The sequence below is a fragment of the Dermacentor silvarum genome, chromosome 11 (assembly GCF_013339745.2).
Source record: "Dermacentor silvarum isolate Dsil-2018 chromosome 11, BIME_Dsil_1.4, whole genome shotgun sequence".
Lineage (NCBI taxonomy): Eukaryota > Metazoa > Arthropoda > Arachnida > Ixodida > Ixodidae > Dermacentor > Dermacentor silvarum.
The window spans coordinates 109,090,446-109,113,585 of NC_051164.1; the positions used below are offsets into that span (position 1 = coordinate 109,090,446).

Consider the following 23,140-nt stretch of genomic DNA (forward strand, 5'->3'; position numbering starts at 1 on the left):
ATTGAAGCATGGTTTACCACCAGGGTATGCATCGTTCTGCCTGATTTAGCGCCATTGAATAACTATTTATTTACTTTCACAACAGCAATAACAACCATGTATGTGCTTATATAAAAAATACTCATCAAATATGTGTGGGAATAAAAATTTTGTATTATGAGAAAAGTGTTGCGCCTTTGAGAGACGCCTGCTCGCTGCGACGCTGCGAGCAGGCGTCGCAGCGAGCAGGCTACGACGCCTGCTCGCCTGCTCGCTGCAGTCTGACAATGAGGGACGGCGTATTAGCGGGCTTCAAATTAATTTTGATCCCCTTGGGTTCTTTAAAGTGCTTCTGAACCAAAGGACGTGCAATATTTTTTTTTCATTTTTCTTCCTTTCTTTTTATGTTTGTTTTCATTTCGTTCCAATCTGAGTGCGGTCGCTGCTGACGGGAATTCGACCCTGCACTACAACCCAGCACTGAGTTACTACAACTTACACCAGGAGTCAACCAAACCGGGCCTGAACATTTAGGAGCAGTGCAAAGCAGGAGACCGGTGCAGTTAGCACAATACAAGCATCGCCCATCTATTGTTCGAACAAATTGGCAGAGCCGTTCTACACTGACTCCTCCCCTTCCTCTATTCGCAATCTCAGGCTACAAAAGGTCCAGAAGTCGATGATTATCGACAACGCTGCATAATAAAGCGGAAATGTATCGGCAGACCATTGTTCTGAGACGCTGAGGCACAGTTACATGTACAGCAGAGTTGAGATCGACGGGGCCTGCCGATCCATCTCGATTCCCTGCACGGCGAACAATGCCCAAAGGAAACGCCGACACCGGGCGTGTCAGCGTGAGATTTCCTCTTCCATCCACCGAGGCTTCCCACGCTAATGGACACCGCTGCGCACGGCCAGGTTATATAATCAACAATTTCGCTTACGCCGAGATGCTGTGCCGTGCGTCCCATGAGGCACAGCGTTCCGGAATTTGTACGCGCACACTTTAGAGTAGTACGCTTTAGAGTAATACGGGAATAGATTTTATAAGGTAGGTAGATAGAATAGATAGCGTTAAAGGCCCCCCCATCGCAGAAAATCTCACGTCGGCGTCCGCGGTCAAGAAAATCATTCCGAACCACCCAGACCACGCAGGCCCTCCGCGTGGCGCAGAGGGGCTGGTGAACTAATCGAATTTCTCAAAGAAAAATTCGTCATAAAATTCATAAAGTACGACGTGGCCACAACTTACCGACGTGATAGCGTCGGATTGTAATTTGAATATACGAGAAAACATAATTCTCTTACGCGGAAACTGAAACTCAAGCCCCTTTTCCACCATTTCCACCACTCATACCGCGGCGCGCCGTGGTTTGCTCCTTGCAAAATACCATCCAGATGGCGCTCGCCTCACGGCAGCTGCATGCGGAGGCGAAGTTGAAGAAAAAAGAAAGCTGCAGTTGCCGGGAAGCCTGATAAGCAGCCAGGGTAGCCAGGGATCTTTGAATGCTATCGCGTTCCACTCTTAAAGGCGAAGCTTAAGCGTTCTCCAAATGTTTGTCTGTTCTTGTCCTGCGAAGCAGACGACGTAATTGCGAACGTGTGTGCCGCGGAAGCCAGTGCTGAGCACCGACATTAACCAGTCACCTGATTGGCTGCACGCCGGCTCTCTATTTCACGACGCTGCACGACGCTCAAGTGAGGCAGGAGTAAGCGAGGGAGAACACAACCGTTGGACTTTGCATACTGACGCAAATTAGGGCGCGTATCTCCACCGACAGCTTTCGGTCAAGTCGTCCACGCCCACGCGATAGTGGCGGACCTGTTCGTACATGTATGTACAAGGAGGACACGGGGTCCGGTAGTGTAGTAGCTACTCGCGCGGTAAAAGACATGAAAAAAACTGCACGATTATGGCGGTGAACAAGGGACGGCCGATTCAATTAGACATTCAGTTATGCGTGCGCCGCGGCAGGTATGACGCAACGAGTTCTCGAACGGCTCCTATCTAGTTTCAATACAATGCGTGCTTTACGATTTTCGAGCTGTACGACTGTGTTGTTCGGGCCGTAGGTGCCTCGCTCGCGGGAGTACGGCACAGTGTGTTTTATTTTTCTTGCCCTTTGAACGACCGGGAGATATAAAGCCCGGGTCTTTACACTGTCTAACTAGCCACTCCCCTGCTTTTGTCAATCTATACAAGCCGCTCGTTTGCTGCGTAAGCTGCCTCCTGCCTCCGTCTCAGCGTGCAGGCAGTATATGCATGTCTACTTGCTCACCATCACGTGTTCTTGATCCTCTTCGCGTCCATCGACGGGTTCGTTGAGCGCAGCACTTTCACGAATTTAGCCTATGTAATATACTCTTCGGGTGCTTGAGTCAAGTCTGCATGAAATGCTGCAAGTCTCTGCGAGCGGCATCTCAGAGCAAGCCTTTCCTGTGCAGCCGCTCCCCAGACATTCGCAACAGCGCTGCTTTGAGATGACAGGTATGAAAGCTTTCTTTTCTTTTGTTTGTGCGTTTTCGTGACCTTTTTTCTGCCAAGAAAGAAAGAAAACCGACCAATAACTCAACCGCGCCAGTAAACTCTTCTTGTTATGATCCATCATTAGAAGCTCAGGATGTAGCGGAAACGTCGCAGGTGCAGCCATGACAGTGGTTAAGATGGGACTTGCTCAAGTTTATACCTGGAAACGTATATATATATATATATATATATATATATATATATATATATATATATATATATATATATAGATGGTCCCATCACCGTCACCCCTTCAAAAGAAGCCCAAGAGCCAGCTAGACTTTGAAATAAATAGTCAGATTACACTAGGGCAAAGTCAAAGACAGTGCCCCGCGTAAGAGGGAAGACGTTTACTTTATTGTTTGTTGACGCATGTTTGCAATCATGAGAGTAGTTATGAACTTCCATATGTCTGCAATGCCTTGATAGCATCAGCTTTCGCAACTAGGCGCATATCGACACAGATAATTAAAGCTCCTGATTACGCGCCGTCATATATATAGTTCGACGACCATAGATGTATAGGTACACGCGAACGCCTCGCAATACCTATAGATGGGGTACATTGAACTAGAATATATAAAGGTTCTAGTACACTCTACCTAGGGCGTCTTGTCTTGCATAAGCACTAAAGCCGCTGTGTTCCGGGCGAGCTCACCGGTGCTCCTACAGTCGTCGTGGGTGTTCGGAATCGCAGGCTTTTCAAACGAAAATTTTCAGTCTTAGTCGCTGTTTGTATGGTCATTATTTGCATTTCCATGAGCAGTCCTTGGTCTCTGACACTCGCAGCTCTTCACCGGTGTCGAGAGTCGCCTAAGCCTTCCTTATAGCTAGCTAAGGAACGTTGATTGTCATCTTTCGTCCGCTGAAACGGAATTGCAGCACCGACCACGCCAAATGCGTCGCATTGCGAACCGTTTCCTGGCGTCCCGAGCCGAGAGCGCCAGCCATTGAGGCATTACGAGGAAAGAATGCATATGAGAGCGTGTGGCGCAAGCACCCGCTGAATACCCTGCCATTCGGCGCCGCTTTTCTTCAATTTCCATCCCGCGAGTCCATGGACGCGCGGACTCACACGAGCAGACACACCTCGTCGACTCAATGTGACGTCACCAACACTCGGCGACAGCCTCCAAAGCGCATGCCTCGGCAACCCCGCCACTAATGGCGCGACCCCAACCGATTCCGCGCGCCGATTGTGCGCGCCGCGCGTTGTAGTCGACAAACGCGTCGGGCGCGATGCATTCCGGGACCACGCCTGGCAGCACCGGCCGCCGCTGTTGTTGTGCTCGGCGACTGAATTCAGCGTCGAGGTCGCTCGAGCAGCCGCGCTGACCACCAGAGATGGGCGGAGATCTCCACGCCGCTCGCTGACCGCCTCGCCGGACGCTGCAGTGCACCGACAACGCAGCGTGCACGGCGATCTACGACGCGAAACAAAGCGAAAGCGAATGCTTTGTTTCTTACTTGAAACCGCTTCGTCCTGACGTTGCCGCGGGTAGCGATTCCGACCCAGCGGGGCTAGCTTAGGAGAAACTGCGAGGAGATTTTTCTAATCTCCGCATCAAATCTCTATCCGCGTTCGGAAGGTTGGGTTTGGGCGAGCGGCATACAGCAATGGCAGCAGCCATCATCGCCTATAGAGCGTCGGGAACGACTTGGGCTCGACTTGGAAACGCAGCAAAACTTTTGACTGAGCTGGGATTTTCATTCGCGCGCGAGTAAAAAGTAGAGAAAGAGAGAAGAAAAGAGCCGGTCAAAGTGTGCTAAAAAAAATTAAATTATGGGGTTTTACGTGCCAAAACCAGTTCTGATTATGAGGCACGCCGTAGTGGGGGACTCCGGAAATTTGGACCACCTGGGGTTCTTTAACGTGCACCTAAATCTAAGTACACGGGTGTTTTCGCATTTCGCCCCCATCGAAATGCTACCTCACTTCAAAGTGTGCTACCTCACTTGATCGCCGTATAGTGTGGCCTTAACCGAACAGCGATGGTCCGCAGAGGAGGCCGAGTATACGGGGCTGGCGTAAAAGTTGGGAGAACAAAAAAGCAAAAAGGAAATTAAGGTTAATGGTGCAGTGCGCAGGCCACCTATAGCAGTGGCCCAAAATGAACAGCTCCACAAAGCGTAATTGCGCGGCTGGACACACATATATGCGCCGGGAGAAATTAAACGTGAGAAGTATACGAAGAAAAGGAAGATTCGAAAGAAGGATTGCAGAAATGGAATTGCACTTCCTCGTTGTTTGCCACAATTTTTATTTTTTTTACTCCTCTCCTTCTGTTTCTACTGAAGCCTGACTGCTCTCGATCCATTTCGTGTTTTTTTTCTTTAAGAGGTTCGCAAGTATACATTTTAAATTTATAAACGTTGAGATTTTCTTTCCTCACGTCACCCGATTCTTTGCTGATCTCCTACAGTATATGCCACAGTTCCTGATATCGTCATCCCTATCATCACTGCGTACAGCTATTAGCAAAGCTGAGCCAGTGCCACACACGTTATTTACGTAAAGCTTTCGCGCACGAATTCAAACACGCCCACGCACACGCGCGAGCGCAGACGCATGCAGTGACATGCACATACACACGAGCGCACGGCAGCATGTTACGCGCAGCGGAGTGCATGGTGCGACGGGTTGCAGTACACACACAGGGTATCGCTGTTCTTCAAAGATCAACAACACCTCCCCCCGCCCTCCAGCCACCTCCGACCTTCTTTCCCATTATTACCCATTTTGTAAGCTCAAACAGAGCCCGACAAAAAGAGAGATAGAGAAAACGAGGGGTGGTACACTTGTTAGGCTGCAATTACAAGAAGGAAGTGGCTAGCGAGATGAATAAGGGGATCCGATCAGAGGAGCTCAATCTTGATTTAGTTACAACCATAAAAAAAAACGAAATATGAAGCCAGATAAAACAGAGGGGAAATCGTTGTTTAACTGAAATATAGAAAAAAAATCAGTAATGGAGAAACGAAACTGGACGAAAAGATAACTTGCCGCAGGTGGGAGTCGGGCCCACATCGTTCGCATTACGCGCGTGGTGCTTGAACAATTCAGTTACTCCGGCGACCACACTCACGTCCACTTTCTTGAGCATTTGCGTATGCGTAAAGATACACAGTGGGAGTGCTAGCCAGCGTCCCTCGCAGGTGTCATGTACAACGTGCGCTTATAGGAACAAGCAAATGGCCAGTACATAAACCCTTGTATGTATACCGCATGGCATCAAGGCTGCCAAAACGGCTTAATTTGTTGCTGGGCAAGAAAACTTCGCAATTTTACTTCTTTTTCTTATTGTGGACACTTCAGGCACATTTCTGCAGTGGCCGTCGGCGTCACCGTCGCCATGATGTTGCGCATAAAGTCCTAGGGCGATAACATCGTCGCCGCATGGCGTATGCTGTATGTGCGAGTGAAAGCGCGCAAGGGTGAGCCGACGCTGGCGGCTCAATCTCGCTGCACAAGGGAGGAAAGCGGGGAGGAAGCTCGCCGTTTTCCGTCGCGCGCAAAGCACCGGGGGAGGAGGGGGGGGGGGTCGCTCTACACCGGCGGCTGCTGTGTATGGTGCGGCCGCGCGGGCCATATATCTTGAAAGCGATCTGCGATGGGGACATAGTTCGCCGAGTGCTGATAGCTTCGTGTGCGCTGTGTTTTCGCCGCTTAGTTCGCATTGAAGCGAGAGGCAGCAAGAAGGTCAATTCGCTCGCTGCTGCTGCCGCGTTTCCTTACTCCAGCGTTTTGACAGCGAGTTGTTGTTGTTGCGAGTTTCCGCGGTCATCGAGTGAGATGTGTTGTTTACTTGTGCACGCGTGACACTATACTTGTTAATTTAGTTAGTAAGCGAATGTCTACAAGCCTATACGGCCAATAAAACTTCGCATACGGCCCACTTCGTACAGCTGTCTACTAATTTGCTATTGCAATCGATGCTTCGCTTTTCGGTCGGAACTTCAACTTCTTTTTTTTATCCCATAAGCAGAATGGTTTCTCTGGCTTCATTGTTTGTTTTCTTCGTATGATCGTAACCTAAGTGCTGAGCTATTTTCTAAGGGCCCCCTGACGGAAAGTACACTCGGCGCAACATCGTCGCAGGCGCGGCTGCACTGAATGACCTTGGCTGCCTTGGTCGCTGCTGTACAGCGTACTTGTGCCAAACCAAAACGCCGTCAATCTACTCCCGTCGAATGAAGTGAGAAAGCAAAAGCTCTGCGCGTCTGGAGCATGACCTGACAGTAGATAACACCGCTGCCTAATGATGTCGCCACCGTCGATCTCTCGTGAATGCTTGAACGCGCACATGCAAATGTCGGCCGAGGCGCGTAACACCTTTATCGCTCTCGAGGCGTAGCATGTCTATGTGATCTTTGAAGGTAGCCTGAGGTCTCCGATTGCTTCTGTTAGGCGAAAAGTAGCGCGTTTGTGCCTTTTCCATAAAAAAAATTACCATCATAATGAATATCTCAGTCGTAATCTTTTCGCAGAGCCAACCTACATACGTACAGATCAACGCCAAAAGGTCCGTGTTCCTTTTTGCCCAGCAAAAAAGCTTTCATTCCTTCATTCCACTGACCAGCAAGGTATGGAGCGGCATACCCACTTCCATTGTCACAATTTCCGAAGAATCTTTGTTTAACAGTGCAGTTCAAAATTATGTTGCATCATTTATGTTTCATAAACATTTACTAACGATTGTACTACCTTTCTTTTTTACAACCAACACCATAGCCACTGAGCAACCACGGCGGGTCATTTTGGAAAAGGCGTGGAGAACGACGGACAAGGTCAAGAAGGAAGACAGGACAAGCAATTTATGCAATTAAGATGCAATTTCTGCGTCTTAAGTTTAATTTCCAACAGTATATGATGCCGCTCTATAAAGTCTCGCTTACGGAACTGCTTTGCCGAATCCCCCCCCAATCTACTTTGCCTACAGAGGTTAGGTCTGGCTCCCTCCCCTTTATGTTACTTCTCCAATGAGAGTGAGCCTATTGAATATTTCTTCTTAGCATGTCGCCGTTTTAGTGTTTAAAGGAAAACATTTTTGGAGGAGCCTTCCCGGAACCTTGGCGTCAACTTGGCTGTTCTACTGGTACTTTCGTTAGGTGCTGCCACGGGAATGTTTATGACGTCATTTTAGGTTTCCTGAGCGAGGCAAAAAAAAAAAAAAAAAAAAACAATTCCATGCTATTCTTTCTCCCTTTTCATATGTTCAATTTTTGTTAATGTGAATTTAGATATTATTTACCTCATACCTGTATCAGCTAACTACTCGAAATTATTCAGTTATTAATTTCCTTACTTCCTCGAACTGAAGCTTATCTTCCTCCAAATTTTGTTGCTTCTTTCTTGAGCCATCGGGCCCCCATATTCCCGGCCGATCCCCCCCGAGTCACTAAGGTCATTAAGGTGTCAGTAAGCAAAAATCAACCAACCTTCGTCACCTTGTTCCTCGTTCTACACGCCTTATACAAGAAGCCAACTCGGTTCCCAGTTCGCAACTATTCTGTAGTTTAAAGTGATTAACACTTACTTTGAGGCCAACTTACTGATTAGTCAAGCCCCAATAACTAACAGGAGTATAAAGCTCACATCGCAAGTACGAGTGTGGACAGGACGAGGATATGTCCGGAAAATCCGAGGACACCTAAGCACTTCGGATGAGTTGTGAATGCGAAAGCATTAATGAGCAATTGAACGCCGCTGACGTGTCCTTCGAGTTTAGCGCTGTGAGTAATGTTTTCGAGTTTTGCTGCGGGGATATTAAAGAGTTCTGCGATTAAATTGGTGCGGTTTATTTTTTTTTTACAGTTTCTACGTTAGCATGTTGGCTGGAGACCATTTGGACGATATTGCTGAGGAATCAAGGGCACCGCATGCCACCGACGTCCTGCGCGACTAGAGACCGAGGAAGCAGGAGCGGCCACCAGGGCCGACAGGCGCGCGTAGCAGCTAAGCTCAGGGGTGAGAGAGAGAGAGAGAGATAGGGACCGCACACCGGCTCCCGAGAACGAGACGGCGGCTGCCTCGCCAACGACAATCAGTCCCGCTCCCCGGCATCGCGTCACCGTATCTGCTCCTTCGAGGCGTGCTGGTGACGTGGCGTCGCGGCTATGCCCTCTCCCCTCACGCAACACCTGGCGCGCTATCGTTGCAGCAGTTGCTCCGATTCGCCCGTTCTGCTCCGTCGAGGCACGCTTGTGACGTAGCGTCACAGATAATGGGAAATTATGTGTTACGCTGCAACAGATGCCGTCTTTTTCGCTCATTGTGCCATTTGACGCTTTCGCATAAAAAGGCCTTCTTCTGTACACACTTTATTATATATATTTTTGTTGCTATTTGTAAGCCATACTGGCTACTCCTGGAATAGTAAATGGCAATGGCACAGTAATTGTTCATAAAATTATTCAAATACTTCAAGCAAATACAGAGGCGACAACAGGGTGTGCAGAACGAAACAAGCAAAACGCTCGTTTAATGTGGGTGCTGTACTTATGTATCTTCGGTAGAGGCACACTGCGCATGTCCGACGCCACATCATCTGTAGACGAGGTGCAGGTGCCCCATCCAATAGTGACATCACTTCTGAACTTTAGAAAACTACAAGAAAGCAAATGTTCCAAGGCAAGTGTATATGAGGTCCCGCGTGAGTGCCACGTTTCAGGATGCAACACAAACGCTGGACAACGGAGTCTCCGCCGTGTGTCCCGTTTCTATCACGCTGGTAACATAAATCAAGACTCTCGCTACCATCTAGCCCGTTTAACAGCACTGCCACATTCTAAGCAAAACACTCGCGAAAACGGACACAAAAGCCACGCAAGTAAACAGGGAAGCAAGAACATGTGAGATTCCAACATGAAAAGAAGTGCATCGACAAATACAGCGTTTTACCGAGACGAAAGGTACCGCATTCCGATTTGAGCGAGAAGAATAAGAACCGAGGGGCTCTTTTTTTTTTTTTTTTTGCTAGATACAACCATACGAAGAAAACAGACAAATTAAGCCAATAAAGGCACCGGAGGAATTAGCTGCTATGTTTAATTGAAATGTAGACATAATAAAAAAAGGGAATGAAAGTGGACGAAAATACAACTTGTCTCCGATGGGAAGCGAACCGAAATATTCCGTATTACGTGTGCGGTTCTCCACCAACTCAGCTGCGGTGGAGGCTGTTGGTGGATCGATTTGAAAGCAATTTGAATGCAGCGACATTGCTGCAGATATCACCATTCTGCAAATTTAGACACCCGAGGCTTGCGTAACCGCCAAACACGTCTCCCACAGGCGTGTTCCTTTCTTATTACTTGTCTTGCCGAGTTTATAGACATAGGCAAACGGCCGACGCTGCCTGAATCCACGTCAATCCAAGCTAGTGACACCGCAACCCGCCTGTGTGTCACCGTAGGCTAGGCCTTCGTACCTAAATATCTACAACCATAATAACAGGAAGACCACCGAGACAACCACCGAACTTTGCTGACGGAGTCTCGAAAGTCTACAACACCAACCACTTCCAGTGGAGAGGGCAAACAAGTCAGAAATGGAGCAACCATTGTTAGCTGGGGCAAAGTTGGGTTAGCTGTCAGAAATAGAAAAGCCATAGTTTGGCTTGAAGCTGGAAGGCGCAACGGCGATATGTCGGGACATGCCGTAATTTCTGCTGCATTCTGATACCGGAAGTATACACGCGGGAGACCTATAGCCATAAACCAGCCGCGTCTGCGATAAAAAGGAAACATTGGAGTTCCAAGACGCAGTATACCGGAAGGATCGTGATGCAGACAATCGGAGGGCAGAGGTGCTGAAAGATCGACAAAAGAGCGCCGCGCAGACGATAAAAAAAATGAAAACCGTCTGACTTTCGCACGTGCACGAACAAAGAGCGCGAAACGTGGGCACTGCAATTCAAAGCGGGCGTCCAGTTGGAATGCCTCACGCGCGAGAAATGCTGAAGGCCGTTTCTTTTCTTTCTTTTTTTCCTTTTCAGAGCGGAAATGCTTACCCAGGGTTAACTGAAAACAATTTTCGCCGTCGTCACGTTGCGTTAAAAGAAGCGTGTCCACTAGGCACGATGGACGCTGAATGGGCGGGGGGGGGGGGTAGGGGGAAAATAGGATAACGACGAAAACGTGCGCGCTCGCCCCATTTTAACAGCAGTAACGGGAGAAATTGAAATGGCAGCCTGGCCTTTTATCGAGCGTTCGCGGAAGTATGGGCGTGCATAAGCGCTTCTTTACTGCTCCTCTGCTGGGATAGCTTCTTCTGCTTGATTTCTCGGTGCGTACTACGTTCAGATGCTCATCGAGATGTCACACTGCAGGCCGCATTCTCGCGCGTTCTCGCACCGAATCTGCTAGGCCTTCAAACCACAAATTCGTCCCGTGTTACGCATCTTTTCACAGTATTCTGTGGAAACAGAATCACTGACGGAACTCTTGTCCAAGTTCGTCGGTCAACCTTTATCAGAAAAAGTTCTCCTGGGATCGACCTTGGCCGGACCCTTGTCGACGGCGTGATATTCAAATAAAGGCTGTCATCACATGCGTGAGAGTGATCTGGATTTGAGACTTCGTAGAGACTTTGCTGTTCAAGTTCATCCATCACCATTTTCGCCCTCATCATCAGCACTTTCTCTCTCTCTCTCTCTCTCTCTCTCTCTCTCATATTACTTCCATTTCCCTTCCCCAATGCTGAGTAGCATTGATTCACACATCGATACCATCGATTCAGGACAACCCCTCAGCTTTCCTACCTTACTAAACGTCTCTCTCTCTCTCTTCCCTCCAGTTTTGTTGAACTGATCTCAGTTCTTCGCAGTATTTGTGAACATGGCTGCCGCAAGACAGGCGTAACGTATTAGTACTCTTAACCTTTATTTATTCAGTCTTGTGATCTTTATCGCTGCCGGTGTCTTTGCGTCCCTTACTTTACGACATGACCTAAGCTCTATCTTCCTTGATGCAGCATTTTGACAGTAACGCCTGAATGTTATCGGTTCCATTAAAAAGGTGCTTACGTTCGTGTAGCGGGCGGACTTAAAGGGGAAGGGAAAAGTATGGTTGCCACTAGCCAATAAACCGATGCTTTCCTAAAGAGAAAAGAGAGAGAGAGAGAGAACGACAAATTTAATGTGCGACAATTAACAGCATTTCTCTCTCAGCTATGTGTGGTGCATTCTCTTTAAACGCCTAAATGCGCGAGGATTTAGATGAGCCCTGAACATCATTGACCTGTGTTGTTCGTAATGTTTCTTTGATGTATGAAAAACCGGCATCCCCAATACAATTTCTTTGCGTGCTTAGATTCCGGGAAAACGTACTGTAAAGAACGCCGGTTGTTACTAATACGCGCATTATTAGGGAGAAAAGATTCTGCAGTGTATTAAAGTACCCCCACGGCTTCAAGTTCTGCAAAAAACGTTAGGGCAATCGTGACCACATGGGTTCAGTAACCTGCCGTGAGAGCTCGGCGCACTAACATTTTTGCATTCAATTCCACTCGGAAGGTGGTCCAGCAGCAGAGCCAGGGGTCGAACTCACGACCATCTCGTGCTCAGCAGCAAAACGCCACAGCCACTGAGTCACCCCAGCGAGGTAAGATCAGCGAACAGCGATTGCAGTACATAAACGTGCTTTTCAATAAAACTTGTTGTAGGGCGAGTTGGTTCATACTGCGAGGAAATAGATATACTGCGCAAAATTCAACACAAGGACAGAGTAAGGGACACGGGCACATCATAGCATATAAAACGTATAATCACCACTTACAGACTTATCATAAGATAGATTGCCAATTGCAAAAACGCAAGTCCGTATCCCTTACTACGTGTGTTGAATTTCGCGCAGTATATTTATTTCCTCGAAAGCGTGTTTGCTTGTTTTTTTGTTTATTTGACAGAAAGTACAAAGAAGCTCTGTTTAAGAAGCTGACGTAATTTTCTTTATCATTAATTTGCCATTTGGCATCAAAATGCTTAATGCGGTTAGCACTCTTAGGACACTTCGTTCACTTTCCAGTATCTATCTGCCTATGTCCGGGTCTAAGAATTTTTATTTCACGCCAACTTGAGTGACAGGATATGTGCAACTCGGTATGCGCCGCTCTACATAATAAGCATCCTAACATATAAATCGTATCATCACCAATTACAGACTCATCAAAAGACAGATTGCTAATGACTCATCAAAAGACAGATTGCTAATCGCAATAACGTTTACAATCATCTAGAAAAGAAATTCTGGGGCATGGCGTTAATGTCACGATATGATTATGAGGTACGCCGTAGTGGGGGACTCCGGAGTAACTTAGACCACCTGGAGTTCTTAAACGTGCGCCAAATGTGCGGTACATAGGGTTTTTTGCATTTCATCCCCATCGAAATGCGACCGCTTTGGCAGGAATTTGATCCCGCGCCCCCGCGCTTAGCAGCCAACGCCGTAGCCACTACGCCACCACGGCGGATGGCAATCATCTCCAAACTCCAAAGTATGGATGCGCCGCCAATATTTCGCTGCACGTAATTGCGAAGCCCTGTCTCCCGCATAAAGCTTTAAAAAAGGAGCGGAAATGTGGTCCGTGCAGTCTGGTTGAGCAAGTCATGTATCCGGTCAGGATGAAGACACACACAGCGCAGACATGACTTTGCAACTTCAGCAACGGACATGTATCCACAGAAGGCGGTACAGGTCTGCCTTCCGCAGTGGCAGAACGAGCAGCTCGAAGAGGCGTCGATGTATCCCCCGCCGTGCGCGGATGAAACAGTGCACTCACGCGAACTCTTCGGAGCGATATCTCCTCTTTGCGGTTGAGGGCACCAGAGAGGTCAGAACCACGCGCAGGTATTAGAACGTTAGCAATACCGTAACCATACGGAGCGCAACTAAATTGCGCTTGTTTGCCTACGCAAATGGAGGCGCGGCCGATACAAGTGAAGCGAGAAACTCAGCGATCGCTGCCGTCGCCCTCGGCTACTGCTGCTGCAAGGCGGACAACCTCGCTCGCGAAGACGACAGGCTCCACCCCGGCGGTCCCGCTGCCAAAGGAGGCTCTGACACGGGGGCCAAATATAGGCACTTCCCCTCATTCCCCTTCCCAGTCCCGGTCGGTCGGCGTCGTCCGTCTAGCGACCCGAGACCTTGGAGCGTGGCGGCCGTCCACACAACAGGTCTGACCGCTAGACACTCGCGGTGCCAACGCGACGACCCCGACGGCAGACAATGCGCGAAGCCCAGCCTCAGGGCATGCAGCTGGTCGATGGGATCTCGCGCCGACTAAAGCACGAACTGTGGCGATGTCGCCGAGGCAGCCTTGACATCGCGATGTCGCAGATACGAAGGCATGCCGTCGAAGCAAGTACTATTCTCGGCACAGAGTTTCTTACAAACATTACTAGGGGGAACTTTGGCGCTGCGATCGTTCGACTATACCAGTGGTAATCATGGGTAGAATACATGGATTTGTTTAATCTTAGAGTGTGTGGGTTCAGAATGTAGCGGGTATGCCTTGCTGTGACCTCGGCGAGTGCCACGTGGGCTGGAGCTCTTAAACAAAAACGAGCTTTAATTCAATTCAACCTCCATCGGGTGCCCGGTTGACACCTGTCAAAGACCTGTGTCGACTTGTGTAAACAGCAGTGGGTGTTCAGCAACAATGTACTGAGCTTCAGATGTCAACCGAAAAGCCCATTACGGAGCAGCACGAAGAGAACCTCAAGCGAAACCTACATGTCCACACCTCCTATATAGCCTATAGATATATTGTCGAGAGCGCAGTTAACATGTCCGTAGAAGGCGACTCCATCTGCTACATACTGGTTCATTTCGATTTGTCGTACGTCCTGGACTACCCGAGAAGCTGCTTACGCCAACCATCATTGGCAGAACGCAGCGCCTATGGCAGACCTGGGCAATCCGGGATTACAAATCGAAAATAGCTACTGATGGAAGGGGAGCGTTGATTTCTAGAAGGTTTTCAGGCGAGCAGTAAGGGTTGCAGCGTCCGCTAGATGATACCTTCCTAAGATGCTGGAACTGCAGATGTCAGTGCAAGCAGTCCGGGCGCTATGCAGTGTGCATAATGCTCGCAGAAGTGTCGAGTACCGTAACGTCCACTTGGAAGACAGTAGCTGTTACGGTACTCTCTAGAGTTCATTTATCGAGATTCGTAGAAGGCTGACACTGTTGGCAGCAGCAGAAGCCAAACGCTTGCCCGAGGCAGAGGCAACGATAGAACGCTTTTTGGAACGGGTGCACCATTGTCAAGAAGAGTGCCAAACGAACGAAGGCGGCCGCTGACAGAACGTGTCCTCGGCAAGACGACGAACGACTGGCTGCCGAAGTTCGACTTTTGGGCGCGTCGACAAGGCATCGCGTAGTATCGCGTTACAGCGTCCCGACGCTGGGTGAGCGGCCCGCATTGTTAGCAGCCAGTGCAGAAACACCAGGTATGCGAAGCCTTGCTCGATGCAGAGCATGCCAACGGAATCAGCTAGAAGGGCGGCGGCAACGTTCCTCGCAGCGTGCGAGCGGGCCGCCGTGTGCCGCTGCCAGGGACGGCGAAGAAGGACCGATGTGGGCCAGACTCGACGAGCGGCCGGCTCGAGCGTCGAAAGCGAAAGGCAGGCAACCCACCTGAGAGAGGCGAGGGCGAAACTAGGGCAGCTCGCCGCGAAAGAGGAGGTATATAAGCGCAGGGTCCGGCGGCATGCGGAGTAGTTGCCGTGTGTCTCTCCTCTCTTCTCGACTCGTTTTCTCTTAAACCGCCGCCGGGTGTTTTCTGCTGTCCCCTGCATTTTTTCACACAGTGCTGTGTGCGCGTTGGTCGAGAAGCGCCAGCGACCAGCCACTCGCACGATTCATCTGTGACTCGTCTGCTTGCGACGACGACCGCTGATAACGGACTGTCTTCATCTTCGCCGCATCTTCGGCGATCTTCTTCAGCGAAGACTCACCCCGACCTCCACCCAACGGTAGGTACATACATCGGATGTGAACGTGACCACCGGGCTATAACCCTGCGCGCGAACATTTGATGGTGGTGAATGGGAATCTGCCGTAGAAAACCTCCGCACTCTCTTCTGATTGTGGAGATATCGTGAATACCGCGGAGACGCCATCTGCTGCGCTCGATCTTGTCTGAAGTCTGAGGACGATGCCCAAAGCATATGGCGACGGAAAGCACCGATATTTCCTTTTCTTTCTCTTGCATTTCTTTATTTTTTTTTTCAGAAACGCGTAGATCTTGGTGCGGAGTTAACCACGGATTGTGCTGCTTCGAGAACGTGCACTCAAGAGGTTACGTAACTTACCACGCCGTTGATCCAAGCTGACCTCAAACGCGGGAGGTATTTCGGAGCCACAGAAAGTGATCGTATCATTTTGCCTTCAGTGAAGTTCGTGCACTCCGGTCTTCGTGGAAATGATAGCAAAACACTGAACTTACTCCCAGCGTGACAGCTTCCGTATACTTTTGCGTGAAACCCAATTCGATATCAGTAGCGGCGGTATACATATATTTTGCATTCCAGTCTTTTAATAATGTTATCATTGTATGCTTTCGCCAAGGAAACAGAACACTCCCTCAAAGTGCAATTCAGCGCCAATTGTGGCCTGGTAAACGTCAGATTAGAGCGCGCAGCGAAACGTGAAACCATTACACAGGTATTCAGGAATCGCGCGTTCAAAAAATAGAAAAACAAAAATGAAATTGGGTTTCTCGCGCCCCAGTGTGCTGCCAGGCTCGTTATCTAGGAAGGACGACGTCTATCCCCAGGGGGCCAAGTCCACTTCCAGTCGTAGATGTATACGTTCCCAGCAGCGAACAAAAACGGTGCGCTTTTCTAAGCATATTTGCTGAGAACCTCGTTACGGTTGATGTATACCTTCGACGAGAGCATGAATAAGTGGTGTCCCTTAGCAGCTTTCACGGAACCCCTATAGAGATACGGGCACCCGGCGCCATCACATTAAACCACAAGTCGAGAGATACTCACCTTCATTCTGCAAGAAATACGTAGACCAGCAGAAATTTTGCGGAATCCTTCGTTCTATCTGCAAAAGTCGCGACAACTCTCTTGTAGCTTAACGCACCGTCATTCCGTTAATATAGGGCGCTTAACACCGCGTCGACAGTATAGTAACGGCCATTCTCTACAATCCGACACTGTTATGAGGGAAACGCAACCCACTAGAAACAGATATCGGCAACAGGACGTCGCATCCAAAGCTTCCCAGGTAACCAAGCGTCGCCACAAGCAGCGGGAATGATGCGACATATGCATGCCTGCCGCGCGCGCGATCCAATCAACGCCTTCAAGCTTTTACGAACCGCCATTGCCCCAGCCACTGCTGGGTCCTCCCTGCATACGTGAATCGACCGACAAACGTGCTTCGACAGCAGGCTCGAGCGATGACCCTTTTGGCGCCGGCAGACGTTCGTACGCGATGTGCGACGCATGCATAAAAAGCGCCCCATCCCATGCAACACTACCTCCCCCCTCGCGCCAATAGACGAAGAATCCCAGCTTCGCTCTCGTTTTCACAATCGGCCACCGGCATCGCGAAACAGTCTGCGCAACACTACCGATTTTGCCGTTGCTGCCGCTCCGGTGGGGCGTATAGCATTATACGCTGCTGGGTGTGTACGCAGGATCCGCTTCCGCGTGCCTCGGGTCTATCGCCGTTCGTGTCGGCGAGTTTTGTACGGAGATGCTAGATATCGGCGCCAGATACTCGGGCACGTATGAGGCGAGAGACACACAGAGAACAGACGCAAGGCGAGGCACGTCGCGTATCTTCTTTTCTGTCAACCCATCGATCCCCATGGCGCAACGTTGAGGATCCTCGTTATTTGCCCCGTCGAGCAGAGTAGCCGACTGAAATTTCTTCTCTGCTTAACCTCTCCGCCCTGCCTTCTCGCTAGAGAACCCTCTTCTGTCTTTCACAACGCGCGAACTACCGCCTTTTGCGTTCTGTATCACTAGGAAAGTGTTGAGAAAGCTGTGATGGGCTCGCAGAAAAAGTCACTAAAGCGTGTGGAAAAAGAAAGTCCCTAACTCTGCCAGCGTTTAGATCGAGCGTAAGATACCGCTCCACCCTCGTCAAAGCAAATCAGTGATCAAGCCACGTGTGATGCACCAAAAGATGATCGATGAAGCTTCGTTGCTATATAATCAAAAAGCACCATAAACAGGTATTCAGATCTGAGGAGTAATTACAAGACCAGCTTGTAGGTTTAAAATAATTTGTTCATACCCGTGTAACAAATTCGTCTGCTTACCGTCTCGAGAACGGAAGACGCCGCTGTAAGGTGCAGACCGCGAAGGAATGCGGTTAGATAGATTAAACAGTGCCACAAACGCAATCACATTTGAGAAGTAATTACAAGAACAGGGGCGCTATTCTGAACATTGTCAAATTCCCTTATGTTGTCGAATTCGCCATCTTGTCAGCTGCGATTGGCTCAGAAAGTTGCTGCGGCCTCACTGATAGGCTCAAAACGCCGCACTAGCACAATTTGCAGTTTAATGTATCTGTCTGATATCGTCTGTTCGTGTCGTCTGCTTGCCGCAGTCGAGAGCAGAAGACCTGCAGCGCTGGCGCAGGCTACGAAAGGATGCGTTGGAAACGTGTATTCGACTCTGCTGATTGGCCTACACGAGCTACAGCGTGTGCAGCGCTGCACGAATTTGCTACGACAAACTATGCCTGTAGTGCAAGTGAGGCTTGCTCCTCCAGCACTGGATAAACAACATAGGGTAAGGAAAGAAGGTGGCAGAGGGCGCGCCGTATTCTTGTGCTTTATATTTCCGCGGAAAGACCGGTTTTCCTTCTTTATCGTCTGTGAGCTTTTTCCGTACACGGCCCCCTGACAACAGCAGCAGCAGCCGGCTCTTTTGGATTTTAGTTAGGTCACCGTGCCGCCACCGCAAGATAGGCCGAGGAATCCTTACTCTCCCCTAGATGGGCGTGATCCGTTGAGGAGAGAGCATGCAGACTGGTTCCTGGTCGCGCAGCAAAAACAGTTCACAGCTTATGACGAACGCCAAAACTTCTGGCGCGCAGAGTCGTGATTCGCGATAGGACATGCAAGCGCCTTTGCCAATCGATCCACGTCCAGTCTACAGCGGTGCAAGGCAGGCGGCATTGTGTAACATTTAGACAGCAAGTGCGGAGGAGGTCTTCCGTACGGAGTGAGTCGGGGGGAAAAACGATAAACATGTTGAAATTTTGACTTATTCAGCAGTGCGTAGAGAAAGATTACAATACGTCTTGTGCATTCTAATATTTTGAAAGTAAGCTCGATATTAATGTTTCGTACAGAAACCAAAGAATAGGAAAGACACAGGGACTCGACCAGTGTTGTTAAGCAATCGATATGCTCCGTATAGACTTCCACTAACGGTCTATAGAAATTAGAAAGGAGGTTAAAAGCCATCGCATAAGCTATCCTCGAATAAAAATACGGAATGGATCGCGGCTTCGAGGTCATTTGGCTGCATTTAGCACCGCACCGCCGATTCTTTTGCATATGTAAACCTAGACCCCCGGAATAAGGTTTTCTGCACACATACTCTGCGACGATTTGCTACGGGCTAATTGTACAAGGGACATTTTCCTTTCAGGCAACCGGCACATTCTTAATTGTTACATTATAGCCTGTGACGCCCAAATTTATCATCTACAGAAACACAGACGGTAAATGCACCATTGTGCCATTTATGGCCATGTCTACTTGACGCCGCTTATTGCAACTGGCCTACTCTATATTATCATCACCACGTATTGTATCGTATATCCGAGTAGAGGTCTTCTTAAGAACAAAACACACTATAGAAGAAACGAGAAGACGATTTTGGCGGTTAAGGGCGAGTCCAAACATGTCCGCGCATCTCATGCTGCTGCTGTACCTGTTTGAAAGAAAGGTTAAAACTTTCTCTTCTTCCTTGATTAAAAAATAAAAAAAAACATGTGCACAAGGAAGGTTACCCGGAAACAATCAAATGACTTCACAGAAAACTGCTACCTGTTTGTTACAGTCTTGGCAGCAAGCAGTAAGGATGCAAGAACAACCAGACGCACGAGTTCCCGAAAGTAGTGCTACCCAGCCGTAACACCCTGAGAAAGAAGAACGAAGCGTATCGGGATGCATCCGCTTCCCTTCGGTGATGCCACCAGGCTTATGAATAGACCGAACAGGTCTCATTACTGTACCTATACCAAAGCACTCGTTATACTGCAGTGCGACAAGATGTATCAGGATGACCAGACAACTTCCCACGGCCTCTCTCTCTCTCTCTCTCTCTGTCTCAAACGAACGCACGCACACACAAGCATACAAGCATACACATACACACACATTCATTAACACCTGGTGAGGCAGGAAATCCATCGCTGCCCGCGGGACACCTCCGGACGCGCAGACCTCTTAGCACGGGTACACAGAATCTCCAAGAGGAGCGGCGTTTCTATGTCCGAAAAGCTATAGCCGAAACATGCAAGCGTGCAGTGATGGCGGCTACTTTTAGCAGGCAAGGGCGTTTCTCTCGACTTGGCCAGATCGAACGAACACAACGCCGGGCGACGCGCGGACCAACCGATTCATGCGTTGCGACGCTTATATTTAGAAGTACGCCCTCCGGGCCTTACACACGCACACGCAAGCGTACACGCCAAGGGGAGTTTTGCCAGCAGGACGTGTACCAACGGGAAGACGTGGGCGGCCCGCTGACCCAGACGCACTGAACCGGCGAGCGAGCCGGCGCGAGCGAGCGCGCTGGAGCGCGAGCTGGCGGGCTCTGGTGCGCTGCGTTCGTTCGCTCCTTCTCGAAGGCAAACGCTGCGAGCTCCGATATGCGGGCGAGTTCTCTTTTCTTTACGTAACCCCGAGGCGACGAAGTTAGCACCCGTCTTCCTCGTTCTCGCCCGAGCGCCTGAGAGGCATAGCTTGTATACGTCAAGTGGCGTCATCGAGCCATCTGCCGTCGCGACGCATTGTAATGAGAAACACTGGAGGGCGGATGAAGTGAACAAGAATTATTTGAACGAACCGACCCGAGCAATTTCTGCTAAAGAGGCCCATTTCTACATTGGTAATTCTGTTGGCGCCAGTAATTTCTGCCGATTCTCTCAATTTTCCGTTCTTTTTGCCGTTATGAATACCACGAAGCTGCGCACCCACTATCACTAAGTCATAGCCTGTGTGTTGCTAACTCAATTAATCAGTCAGTCAGTCGAACAATTCACAGAACCCGTGGCCCCCTTACCTACAAAGAAAGAAATGTCCCTACGCAAGCCTCGTCTCTCACGCAGGGTATACTCGAGGAATTCCGCGTCGCTCAAGGACGCACGAGGCAAATTGCGCACCTATCACACACGAGGGGGATTGCCCGGGGGTGGCGCGCATAGCAGGTTAAACAGTGGAGCAGGGAAAGTCTTCAATGCGACTGCGCCACGCTGGCTGTCCGGGAACACGCACACATACACACGCTGGCAGGCAGGTTGGGTGGCCTAGTTATCGGACGCAGCTACGCAAGAGGGGGCCGCCGTTCCGGACGGATTGAGAAGGGCCGGACACGAAGCCGGAGGAGATCGTTTAAACTCACACCTCGACTTCGGAAGCACAGCGGGTTCGGAAAGCGAGTCTGGCGGACGCGGACGTCCAGGAAAGGACGTTGCACTGTGGGGAGGGAGGTGTTTTTTTGCGGGGACCCCGCATCATAGGAACCGGACTTTCCCTGATCGTGACCTGCGCGTGTCGGCGTGACCACGCGCCGCTCTCGTTTCGAAAGTGTGTGTGTACTCCGCGTATAGGGAGGCGCCGGCGGTACATTACTCTGCCTATTCACAACCACAATCTCTCCCTCTGTCTCGTCGGTACATTGCTGTTCGGTTGTAAAGTGTGTTCCTTGCACGCTTCGGAAACGGCCGCACCGCGCATTGTGCGATGCTGTTCTTGTTTCTGTTTCAGAGAGGCGAAAGAAACCTGCAGTGGGAAGCGACGAATGGGCTCGGGATTCGACGCACGCGCGCCGGTCGTTGTGCGATTACGCGCTCGTAAAATGGACTCGCATAATTCGAAGCGCCTGCGGATCAGTGCATTTTCCTTATTTTGTGTTCCTGAGTAAACTTTTCGGGGTGTGCGCTGCGGTTTGTTTATGGAGGCTAGAAACGCAGCAGGAAAACAGTGAGCAATTGCGGGCGAAACAAACGACTGAGTTTACCGTCAACAAAAGTGTTACGAGAGACGCTCTGGCGGAGGGCTCCGAAATAATTTTCGTCACCTGGGGTTCTTTCACGTGCAAAAAAACCTCGATAAGCTAGCGTCATTTCAATGCGTCCCCATCGCAATGGGACTGCCACTACAGGTAATCGAACCCACGACCTCGTGCTTGGCATCAGTATACGCCATGGTCACTCAGTCACCGCGGCGAGTGCAAAAAAAGACTGCCTGCAGGGAACGGGAAGAACCGTTGTTCACAATACTGCGGAGTCATCCCGCCTGCGACCCGCTGATGCAGCGTAGAGGAGAGTGTTTTGTTCTCGCGAGCACCAGGTGGCTGGTTCGACTTCTTCCTTCCACGCAATACCTTTGAAGGCGGACGAAGTGCCGCGGCACGTGAAGCATTTGTCGAAAGAAACGAAGCCACTGCGCCCACGACAGAAGGCGACTCCGGGACGTCTAACCGGACTGCCATAGCCTCCACATTGCTCGAAAGCTCTGGATAAAGGGAGGCGAACCCTCTACCCTTCAGGAATTTCCACCCCACGAAGCAGACAGGACTAACCAAACCATCTTGGTCCCAGCCACTCCGTTTTTTCTGAGAATGGCTGTATGCCGAGACTATACGCTGCACCCCGAAGGGCCACGAGCGGTGTCGCCTAAATGAATTCGAGGACCAGGAACCCCACCTGCACGAAGCATTTGACCCATGGGTAAAATTATGCACAGGTGACAACGACAGTAAGATACCGCACTGCAAGTTGTAGACAAAGAAGTAACAATTGCGCGCAAGTTTTTGCCTTTGTCACTACGAGCCACTTACTGTGAGGTATAACTAAGTTAATAACGTCATAATTTGGGCTTGGTGGATGATCATATTGAATTTCGAACATCGCAACATATAAGACGAGGACAGAAGAAACGGACGCACACGGCGCCGAATTCCAGTAACTTCTTTGTTCCGGTAGTACAGACAATGAAAGACAAAAGATTCAACTCAGTAGTCACCTCCGATCAACTAAGCCAACGCACTATAGCTGCGAGTCTCGCCGCTGTGACTCATTAGTTAGGGCGTTCTGTTGCCGAGCAGGAGGAGGTCGTGGGCTCGATTCCCGGCAGAGTAGTAACCGCATTCAAATGGGCGGGCGCTCGTGCATGCCATGTTTTTGAAACCCTGGGTCGTCGAAATAAACCGGAAACTCCTACTAAGGCGTATCTCGCAACCAGTGATTTCGCTTTGGGACGTTAGATCCCGTAATTACACAACGGGGCGAATTTGCGCACAAGTGGAATGCCTCGTGCCGTCAGCTCCCGCCAAACAGACTAAAAGAGGACCCGACGAGAAAGAGAAGGCCCGGCGACAGCCGTCCCTAAACGGTCCACCGCCACTTCCTCAACAGACG

At 49.8% G+C, this 23,140-nt stretch overlaps 1 protein-coding gene and 1 long non-coding RNA gene across 2 annotated transcripts in view; one reads left to right on the forward strand and one right to left on the reverse strand.

The window, feature by feature from the left end:
- The window catches only part of LOC125941380 (uncharacterized), a 114,539-nt gene that overhangs the window by 80,434 nt on the left and 10,965 nt on the right, over positions 1-23,140 (reverse strand). The gene's annotated exons all lie outside the window — the stretch shown is intronic.
- LOC119433189 (uncharacterized) overlaps positions 15,194-23,140 on the forward strand; it is a 36,618-nt gene continuing 28,671 nt past the window's right edge. The window contains exon 1 of the mRNA XM_037700336.2: positions 15,194-15,486. The gene's annotated coding sequence lies outside the window, so the exon portion shown is untranslated. The remainder of the gene's footprint in view (positions 15,487-23,140) is intronic.